This window comes from Manis pentadactyla, chromosome 5, assembly GCF_030020395.1.
Source record: "Manis pentadactyla isolate mManPen7 chromosome 5, mManPen7.hap1, whole genome shotgun sequence".
Taxonomy (NCBI): Eukaryota; Metazoa; Chordata; class Mammalia; order Pholidota; family Manidae; genus Manis; species Manis pentadactyla.
This window is the reverse complement of record NC_080023.1, coordinates 41,140,092-41,151,342: the sequence shown is the minus strand read 5'-3', so window position 1 is coordinate 41,151,342 and position 11,251 is coordinate 41,140,092. Positions and strand designations below refer to the sequence as shown.

The 11,251-nt window shown below is 38.9% G+C and overlaps 1 pseudogene; it reads left to right on the top strand.

Annotated features, from left to right (window-relative positions):
• The first annotated feature begins 10,462 nt into the window (after window positions 1-10,462).
• Window positions 10,463-11,021, top strand: LOC130683957 (60S ribosomal protein L22-like; annotated as a pseudogene).
• The last annotated feature ends 230 nt before the right edge of the window (window positions 11,022-11,251 follow it).

Genomic DNA, 11,251 nt, shown 5'->3' with positions numbered 1-11,251 from the left:
GCATATGAGTGAAATCATTTGGTACTTGTCTTTCTCCGCCTGGCTTATTTCACTGAGCATAATACCCTCTAGCTCCATCCATGTTGTTGCAAATGGTAGAATTTGTTTTCTTCTTATGGCTGAATAATATTCCATTGTGCATATGTACCACATCTTCTTTATCCATTCATCTGCTGATGGACACTTAGGTTGCTTCCATTTCTTGGCTATTGTAAATAGTGCTGCAATAAACATAGGGGTGCATCTGTCTTTTTCAAAATGGAGTGCTGCATTCTTAGGGTAAATTCCTAGAAGTGGAATTCCTGGGTCAAATGGTATTTCTATTTTGAGCATTTTGAGGAACCTCCATACTGATTTCACAATGGTTGAACCAATTCGCATTCCCACCAGCAGTGCAGGAGGGTTTCCTTTTCTCTGCAACCTCGCCAACATTTGTTGTTGTTTGTCTTTTGGATGGTGGCGATCCTAACTGGTGTAAGGTGATATCTCATTGTGGTTTTAATTTGCATTTCTCTGATGAAAAGCAATGTGGAGCATCTTTTCATGTGTCTGTTGGCCATCTGAATTTCTTCTTTGGAGAACATCTGTTCAGCCCCTCTGCCCATTTTTTAATTGGATTGTTCACTTTTTGTTTGTTGAGGTGTGTAAGCTCCTTATATATTTTGGATGTCAACCCTTTATCGGATCTGTCATTTATGAATATATTCTCCCATACTGTAAGGGACCTTTTTGTTTTATTGATTGTGTCCTTTGCTGTACAGAAGCTTTTTAGCTTGATATAGTCCCACTTGTTCATTTTTGCTTTTGTTTCTCTTGCCCAGGGAGATATGTTCATGAAGAACTCACTCACGTTTATGTCCAAGAGATTTTTGCCTATGTTTTTTCCTAAGAGTTTTATGGCTTCATGACTTAACATTCAGGTCTTTGATCCATTTTGAATTTACTTTTGTGTATGGTGTTAGACAGTGATTCTATTTCCTTCTCTTACATGTAGCTGTCCAGTTTTGCCAGCACCATCTGTTGAAGAGACTGTCATTTCTGCCTTGTATGTCCATGGGCTCCTTTATCATATATTAATTGACCATATATGTTTGGGTTAATATCTGGGGTCTCTATTCTGTTCCACTGCTCTGTGGCTCTGTTCTTGTGCTAGTACCAAACTGTCTTGATTACTGTGGCTTTGTAGTAGAGCTTGAAGTTGAGGAGCGAGATCCCCCCCACACTTTATTCTTCCTTCTCAGGATTGCTTTGGCTATTCAGGGTCTTTGGTGTTTCCATATGAATTTTTGAACTATTTGGTCTAGTTCATTTAAGAATGTTGTTGGTAATTTGATAGGGGTTGCATCAAATCTGTATATTGCTTTGGGCAGGATGGCCATTTTGACAATATTAATTCTTCCTAGCCAAGAGCATGGGATGAGTTTCCATTTGTTAGTGTCCTCTTTAATTTCTCTTAAGAGTGTCTTTTGGATCTCAGGGTATAGGTCTTTCACTTCCTTGGTAAGGTTTATTCCTAAGTATTTTATTCTTTTTGATGCAATTGTGAATGGAATTGTTTTCCTGATTTCTCTTTCTATTAGTTCATTGTTAGTGTATAGGAAAGCCACAGATTTCTGTGTGTTAGTTTTGTATCCTGCAACTTTGCTGTATTCTGATATCAGTTCTAGTAGTTTTGGAGTGGAGTCTTTAGGGTTTTTTATGTACAGTATCATGTCATCTACAAATAGTGACAGTTTGACTTCTTCTTTACCAATTTGGATTCCTTGTATTTCTTTGTTTTGTCTAATTGCCATGACTAGGACCTCCAGTACTATGTTGAATAACAGTGGGGAGAGTGGGCATCCCTGTCTTGTTCCTGATCTCAGAGGAAAAGCTTTAAGCTTTTCACTGTTCAGTATGATGTTGGCTGTGGGTTTATAATATATGGCCTTTATTATGTTGAGGTACCTTCCCTCTATACCCATTTTGTTGAGAGTTTTTATCATGAATGGATGTTGAATTTTGTCGAATGCTTTTTCAGCATCTATAGAGATGATCATGTGGTTTTTGTCCTTCTTTTTGTTGATGTGGTGGACGATGTTGATGGATTTTCGGATGTTGTACCATCCTTGCATCCCTGGGATGAATCCCACTTGGTCATGGTGTATGATCCTTTTGATGTATTTTTGAATTCGGTTTGCTAATATTTTGTTGAGTATTTTTGCATCTACATTCATCAGGGATATTGGTCTGTAATTTTCCTTTTTGGTGGAGTCTTTGCCTGGTTTTGGTATTAGGGTGATGTTGGCTTCATTGAATGAGTTTGTGAGCATTCCCTCCTATTTTTTGGAAAACTTTAAGGAGAATGGGTATTATATCTTCTCTGTATGTCTGATAAAATTCTGAGGTAAATCCATCTGGCCTGGGGGTTTTGTTCTTGGGTAGTTTTTTGATTACCACTTCAATTTCTTTGCTGGTAACTGGTTTGTTTAGATTTTGTGTTTCTTCCTTGGTCAGTCTTGGAAGGTTGTATTTTTCTAGGAAGTTGTCCATTTCTTCTAGGTTTTCCAGCTTCTTAGCGTATAGGTTTTCATAGTATTCTCTAATAATTCTTTGTATTTCTGTGGGGTCTGTCGTGATTTTTCCTTTCTTGTTTCTGATTCTGTTGATGTGTGTTGATTCTCTTTTTCTCTTAATAAGACTGGCTAGAGGCTTATCTATTTTGTTTATTTTCTCAAAGAACCAGCTCTTGGTTTTATTGATTTTTGCTATTGTTTTATTCTTCTCAATTTTGTTTATTTCTTCTCTGATCTTTATTATGTCCCTCCCTCTGCTAACGTTAGGCCTCATTTGTTCTTCTTTTTCCGATTTTGATAATTGTGACGTTAGATTATTCATTTGGGTTTGTTCTTCCTTCTTTAAATATGCCTGGATTGCTATATACTTTCCTCTTAAGACTGCATCCCACAGAAGTTGGGGCTTTGTGTTGTTGTTGTCATTTATTTCCATGTATTGCTGGATCTCCATTTTAATTTGGTCGTTGATCCATTGACTATTTAGGAGAGTGTTGTTAAGCCTCCATGTGTTTGTGAGCCTTTTTTGCTTTCTTTGTACAATTTATTTCTAGTTTTATACCTTTGTGATCTGAAAAGATGGTTGGTAGGATTTCAACCTTTTTGAATTTACTGAGGCTCTTTTTGTGGCCTAGTATGTGGTCTATGCTGGAGAATGTTCCATGTGCACTTGAGAAGAATGTGTATCCTTTTGCTTTTGGGTGTAGAGTTCTATACATGTCCATTAGGTCCATCTGTTCTAGTGTGTTGTTCAGTGCCTCTGTGTCCTTATTTATTTTCTTTCTGGTGGATCTGTCCTTTGGAGTGAGTGTTGTGTTGAAGTCTCCTAAAATGAATGCATTCATTCTTTTTTTTTTTTTTGAGAGGGCATCTCTCATATTTATTGATCAAATGGTTGTTAAAAAATTCTGTATAGGGGACACAATGCACAATCACTAATCAACCCCAAGCCTAATTCTCAACAGTCTCCAATCTTCTGAAGCATAATGAACAAGTTCTTACATGGTGAACAAGTTCTTACATAGTGAATAAGTTCTTACATGGTGAACAGTGCAAGGGCAGTCATCACAGAAACTTTCGGTTTTGATCACGCATCATGAACTATAAACAATCAAGTCAGATATGATTATTCGTTTGATTTTTATACTTGATTTATATGTGAATCCCACATTTCTCCCTTATTATTATTATTTTTTTAAATAAAATGCTGAAGTGGTAGGTAGATGCAAGATAAAGGTAGAAAACATAGTTTAGTGCTGTAAGAGGGCAAATGTAGATGATCAGGTGTGTGCCTATAGACTAACTATTAATCCAAGCTAGATAAGGGCAACAAAACATCCACGGATGCAGAAGATTTCTCTCAAAACAGGGGGTTGAGGTTCTAAGCCTCACCTCTGTTGATCCCCAATTTCTCACCTGATGGCCCCCCTGCGACTGTGCCTGTCTTAGGTTGTTCCTCCCTTGAGGAATCTTACCCGTCTCTGGCTAACCAGTCATCTTCTGGGGCCATACAGGGAAATGTAAAGTTGGTAAGTGAGAGAGAAGCAATATTCTTTGAAAAGGTTAGCTTTTTACTTCTTTGCAGATTTATGCCCTGTGGCTTCTATGCCCAGCATTGTCTTGAGGTATCTTTACCACTTGGAAGAATTATGATACTTGGTAATTTTCGATATGAGGCACGAATTCAACTAAAGGGTTGTAATTAGGAAGGAAGAAGAAAAGCTATAGAAGTAGCAGACGGAAGAAAACATGGAAAGATTGATTATTTATTTGACATATCTTCTTGTAGAGTAACTTAAGCATGTATAGGTTTTAAACTACTAATTAAATTGCGTACACACATTAACATAATAGGAATACAGCTACATAACAAAAGCAGACCTACAATTACCAGCTGTATCCAGTGAAACCAAGAAAACCAGTCAGGTACCCTAGGCATTTGTGAAAACTTATCAATGATATGATGGATATTGTCTAACTGAATTTGAATAGTTTGAGAAAAATCAGACAAATTAAAACAACACATTCCTGGGAACTGTTCACATCCCAAATGTTCTTTTAACAGTAGATAGTCTGTAGTCGCAAGATTTTGGAGCGCTGCAACTTGCACTTCTCCTAATTCTTGGTGGAGTTCCGACAGTATAGATCCAGTCAAATTTGTTGTTTTACTGTATGCACAGGCCAGCTTAGATATCTCCTTCTTCATTCCAATGGCAATTCAAGGAACCAGTGGGATGAATGCAGCTACAACTCCAACAGCACCAGGATCTTTGTTGAAGTTTTTTGATGATCATCTTCTGGAATGACTCTTCCAGAGAGTGCTGATGTTGGAAGTTCTTCTTCATATCGTATCTTAATTCTTTTTCTGGGTAGCCAAATTAGGCATTGATCCTCTGTATAAACACAAACAAACCCTTTGCCCAAACAAACTTTGATATGCCCTTTATACCATTGTGAAGAACTTATTGGAGATCACTGCACAGGAACTGCTTTTTTTTTTAAGAGAAAGGAATAATATCAGAAAAATGTATTTCCATAGCTGATCATCTGACACCCTTTAAATAATCAAAATTAAGGATATTTAAAGCATGCATTAATAGTTGATTTACAGTTAGTTTTATCCTATCAGGGAGTAATCCCCCTTTTCTTTCCTTTTTTTTTTGTTATCTTTAATCTACAATTACATGAAGAATATTATGTTTACTAGGCTCTCCCCTATACCAGGTCCCCCCAACAAACCCCTTTACAGTCACTGTCCATCAGCATAGCAAAATGTTCTAGAAACACTACTTGTCTTCTCTGTGTTGTACAGCCCTCCCCTTTCTCCCACCCCCCCATTATGCATGCTAATCATAATACCCCCTTTCTTCTTCCCCCCTTATCTCTTCCTACCTACCCATCCTCCCCAGTCCCTTTCCCTTTGGTACCTGTTAGTCAATTCTTGGGTTCTGTGATTCTGCTGCTGTTTTGTTCCTTTAGTTTTTCCTTTGTTCTTATACTCCACAGATGAGTGAAATCATTTGGTATTTCTCTTTCTCCACTTGGCTTATTTCACTGAGCATAATACCCTCTAGCTCCATCCATGTTGTTGCAAATGGTAGGATTTGTTTTCTTCTTATGGCTGAGTTATATTCCATTGTGTATATGTACCACATCTTCTTTATCCATTCATCTGCTGATGGACACTTAGGTTGCTTCCAATTCTTGGCTATTGTAAATAGTGCAGCAATAAACATAGGGGTGCATCTGTCTTTTTCAAACTTGAGTGCTGCATTCTTAGGGTCAATTCCTAGGAGTGGAATTCCTGGGTCAAATGGTAAGTCTATTTTGAGCATTTTGAGGAACCTCCATACTGCTTTCCATAATGGTTGAACTAATTTACATTCCCACCAGCAGTGTAGGAGAGTTCCCCTTTCTCCACAGCCTCGCCAACATTTGTTGTTGTTTGTCTTTTGGATGGTAGCCATCTTTACTGGTGTGAGGTGATATCTCATTGTGGTTTTAATTTGCATGTCTCTGATAATTAGCGATGTGGAGCATCTTTTCATGTGTCTGTTGGCCATCTGAATTTCTTTTTTGGAGAACTGTCTGTTCAGTTCTTCTGCACATTTTTCAATTGGACTATTTGTTTTCTGTTTGTTGAGGTGGGTGAGCTCTTTATATATTTTGGATTTCAAGCCTTTATCAGATCTGTCATTTACAAATATATTCTCCCATACTGTAGGGTACCTTTTTGTTCTATTGGTGGTATTTTCTGCTGTACAGACCCTTTTCAGCTTAATATAGTCCCACTTGTTCATTTTTGCTTTTGTTTTCCTTGCCCAGGGAGATATGTTCAAGAAAAGGTCACTCATGTTTATGCCTAAGAGATTTTTGCCTATTTTTTTTCTAAGAATTTTATGGTTTCATGACTTACATTCAGGTCTTTGATCCATTTTGAATTTACTTTTGTGTATGGGGTTAGTGAATGCATTGCATTCTATTTCCTCCTTTAGTTCTGTTTGTATTTGTTTCACATATGCTGGTGCTCCTGTGTTGGGTGCATATATGTTTATAATGGTTATATCCTCTTGTTGGACTGAGCCCTTTATCATTATGTAATGTCCTTCTTTATCTCTTGTGACTTTCTTTGTTTTGAAGTCTATTTTGTCTGATACTAGTACTGCAACACCTGCTTTTTCTCCCTATTGTTTGCATGAAATATCTTTTTCCATCCCTTGATTTTTAGTCTGTGCATGTCTTTGGGTTTGAGATGAGTCTCTTGTAAGCAGCATATAGATGGGTTTGCTTTTTTATCCATTCAGTGACTCTATGTCTTTTGGTTGGTGCATTCAGTCCATTTACATTTAGGGTGATTATTGATAGGTATGTACTTATTGCCATTTCAGGCTTTAGATTCATGGTTACCAAAGGTTCCAGGTTACTTTCCTTACTATTGAAGAGTCTAACTTAACTCACTTATTATGCTGTTACAAACACAATCTAAAGGTTCTTTTCTGTTTCTCCTCCTTTTTCTTCCTCCTTCATTCTTTATATATTAGCTGTCAAATTTTGTACTTTTTGTCTATCCCTTGATTGACTTTGGGGATAGTCAATTTAATTTTGAATTTGCCTCGCAATCAGCTGCTCCACCCTCCCTACCGTGTTTTTACTACCTCTGGTGACAGCTATCCAACCCTCAGAACACTTTCATCTGTAGCAGTCCCTCCAAAATAGACTGCAGAGATGGTTTGTGGGAGGTAAACTCTCTCAGCTTTTGCTTATCTGGAAATTGTTTAATCCCTCCTTCAAATTTAAATGATAATCTTGCTGAATAAAGTCATCTTGGTTCCAGGCCCTTCTGCTTCATGGCATTAAATACATCATGTCACTCCCTTCTGGCCTGTAAGATTTCTGCTGAGAAGTCTGATGTTAGCCTGATGGACTTTCCTTTGTATGTGATCTTATTTCTGTCTCTGGCTGCTTTTAACAGTCTGTCCTTATCCTTGATCTTTCCCATTTTAATTACTATGTGTCTTGGTGTTGTCTTCCTTGGGTCCCTTGTGTAGGGGGATCTGTGGATCTCCATGGCCTGAGAGACTATCTCCTTCCCCAGATTGGGGAAGTTTTCAGCAACTACCTCCTCAAAGACACTTTCTATCCCTTTCTCTCTCTTCTTCTTCTTCTGGTATCCCTCTAATGCAAATATTGTTCCACTTGGATTGGTCACACAGTTCTCTCAATATTCTTTCATTTTTAGAGATCCATTTTTTTCTCTGTGCCTCAGCTTCTTTGTATTCCTCTTCTCTAGTTTCTGTTTCATTTATTGTCTCCTCCACCATATCTAACCTGCTTTTAATACCCTCCATTGTGCTCTTCAACAATTGGATCTCTGACCTGAATTCATTCCTGAGTTCTTGGATGTCTTTCCATACCTCCATGAGAATACTGATGATTTTTATTTTGAACTCCCTTTGAGGAAGAGTCAGGAGGTCCATATCATTTAAATCTTTCTCGGGAGTTGTATTAATAATTTTACTCTGGACAAGGTTCCTTTGGCGTTTCATGTTTGTATATGGCGCCCTCTAGTGTCCAGAAGCTCTATTCTGAAGCTGCTCAGCCCCTAAAACAATGTTGGAGGTTGCAGGGGAGTAGTACTGGTGCCTGGGGGTAGGAAAGAGCTGTTCCCCGCCTCCCTGCTGCTGTGCCTGTCTCCACTGCCTGAGCCAGTGGGCTGGTCACACAGGTATAAGTTTTTGTCCCAGAGCAGCCAGATATGGATCCCTGCTTTCCACAAGCGGCCGGAATCCCAGTCTCCCCAGGAACTCTGCCTGTATTAACTTTCCAACCCAGTAATCATGCGAGTCTCATGAAAGCACCATGAAATGTAGGTTTGTGCTCCCAGAGCAGATCTCTGGAGCTAGGTATTCAGCAGTCCCAGGCCTTCCACTCCCTCCCTGCTCTGTTTCTCTTCCTCCTGCCGGTGAGCTGGGGTGGGGGAGGGGCCCGGGTCCCACAGAGCCACAGCTCTGGTACGTTACCCTCCGTGAGGTCGGCTCTTTTCTCCAGGTGTGTGCAGTCTGGCACCGTCCTCTTTCCTGTTGCTCTCTCAGGATTAGTTGCGTCAATTAAATTTTCTAATTGTATCCAGTTTTAGGAGGAAGCCTCTGTCTCTGCTCTCACACTGCCATCTTTAATCTCAGTTCCTTTCTAACTCCAAATTTCTCTTTATAATTGATGCAGAATTCATTCAATACTTGGAAGCCAAAGAAACCCACTTGTTGTAGGCTCTGACTTAAACAAAGCTTGTGATCAGTAGCTCTGATACCTGGTGTCCATCAGAGCCTGCCAGACATAGTCCTGGAAATTCTGATCCTGTGACTCTGAAGTGGGCATCAGGTGGTGGCATATTTGATAAATTTCTGGGATGATTCTAAAAATATGCTCTGAAATTTAAGATCTACTTGTTCTGCTAAGTCATCAGGCATGATGACCAGTTATTGAAAGGACTGCAAACAGAAGCAACATTTTCTGACAACTTGCTCTTTGCCAACACTGAACATATTATCTCATTTAATCTTCATAACAGTCTTAGGTTCAAAAAGGAAGGGCATCTTTCCTTAGGAGAAGCAATCAGTTCCTGTAAAAAGTAAGGCAATAAAGAATCCTAGATAATTCCTATAAATTAATTTCCCCTATTGACTCTTGCCCAGGTAAAGAAATTTAAGCTAACTGTATACATTTCTTTGTATATTTGCTTTCTTCTTTTGAAGTAGGGTAATAAATAAAAGTAGAAGTAAATTTCATAAATTCATCATTGCTGCATAAATACCAGCTTTATAAATAAGCTAATTGAGAGAGGAAAAAAAATCAACAAGAATTAGGACCCTCCTTGGAGACTTGTCAAGCCATCATTTAATTGTACATTTCATCTTTGTGTGTGCCAACCAACATTCCAGATAGATTTACTCAGCTCCAATAGAAAATTAAGAGCTCATACTTTGCACATAAATTCTCTTTAATGATGTTTGTGTTTCTTCCCTTAGATGTGCCAAATGCAGGGGAAGACTAATAAAAAGTTTTAAATTTCAGGTTGCTAGGACACATTACCCATTTATTCTGAAGGCCAGATCTCCATTGCTCATGCTGGAAGAAATTATGTTACTAAAACCTTCAGAAATACAGTCAGCTCTCAAAATGCTTACCCCAGAATATGTATTCAAATAGCACTTCTTTAGAAAGGCTACATGTTCTTTATTCTTAGTAGCTTGGGATGGTGCGCTGACAGTCCTATGAGTTAGCATTTGGTGAGATATTTACACCCCACCAGTAGTTCAAGCACCAGAGAGGAGAAATTTACAGGTATTTTGAAACTTCCAAGTGAAAATAGAATTTGACCCTTAGAAGGATGGGGGAAGTGAATGGAATTTTTCCCAATGTTTATTTTTGCATCATTTCAGATCTAAAGCTACTTCATCCAAGACATAAAAATTGGATTATGATTAGTTTACTTAACCTAATTATCATGTGTGATGTCTTATATTTTGGAGTATAATTTATTCAGATATTTTCAAATATGTTACCTGAGTGTTCTTTGCAATATTCAAAATCATTCCTACAGGTGGAGCTATCTATTGCCAAATGGAGAGAAATCCAGCATCTCTAGATTTTGCTAAAAGCAGGCTGAAGTCTGCAGAGCAGGAGAGGAAAGAAGCATTTTAGAATATTTAGTATATGCAGGCAGACTTTCACATAGGTGATCTCAGATTATCTCAGAATCCTTGAGAGGTGGGATTACTGGCCCATTTTACAGATGAAAAAGATGGGGCTTAGGGAAGTCCAGGGGTCACTCAGCTAGTGAGTGATGGAACAGGGATGGCACTCAGGTGGACTCCACAGGCCATGCTCGCTCACTTACACCACTCGGATGAATGTGGGAGCCGTCAGCCAACAGGGGGCCTGCAGAAGGAAGCATCTGGAGTACTGAAATGCCATTATCCTTTCCTTTCCTCTACTGCCTTGATATGATAGCACCTGTGACAAAGTTTGTGGCAAAGGGGGACAAAAAAAAGAAGCAGGTTCTAAAGTCCACCCAGTAGAAGACAGAACCGTGGATGCTGCCAATTCTGAACAATTTCTCCAGGAAAGAATCAAGCGGATGGAAAAGCTAGGATTTTCCATAGAGGCTTTATAGACATTGAAAGGAACAAAAGCAAGATTACCATAACTTCTGAGGTGCTTTTTCCAAAAGACATTTGAAATGTCTCATCAAAAGACGTTTGAAGAAGGATAATTGACATGATGGGTTGTGCATAGTCGCTAATAGCAAAGAGAGTTAACCAGCTACATCACCTCCAGATTAACCAAGATGAAGAAGAGGAGGAAGACAGGATTAAAATTCATTTACCTGGAATATTTTGTATGAGTTCCCAAATAAAACTTGGGACCAAAAAAATAATAATAATGCCATCAAGCAATCACCATGCATAGCGAGTGATCCAGGGAGGGTAATGACCCAGGCAGAGCCAAATGGAGAGCCTTCCTGAGTCTGACGTGGATAACGGGAAGAAGTTCCGAGTTGGGAAGCTGTGACATTTGGGTTGCCAGTAGCCATGTTCCCTACTGTGACCCTGTGGAGAAGGTGTAAAACGAAGTCGGAGGTAAGAAATAGAGGGAGAGAGGAAGAGTTCGGGTGGCGCCCACTGCCAGAATGGGCACCG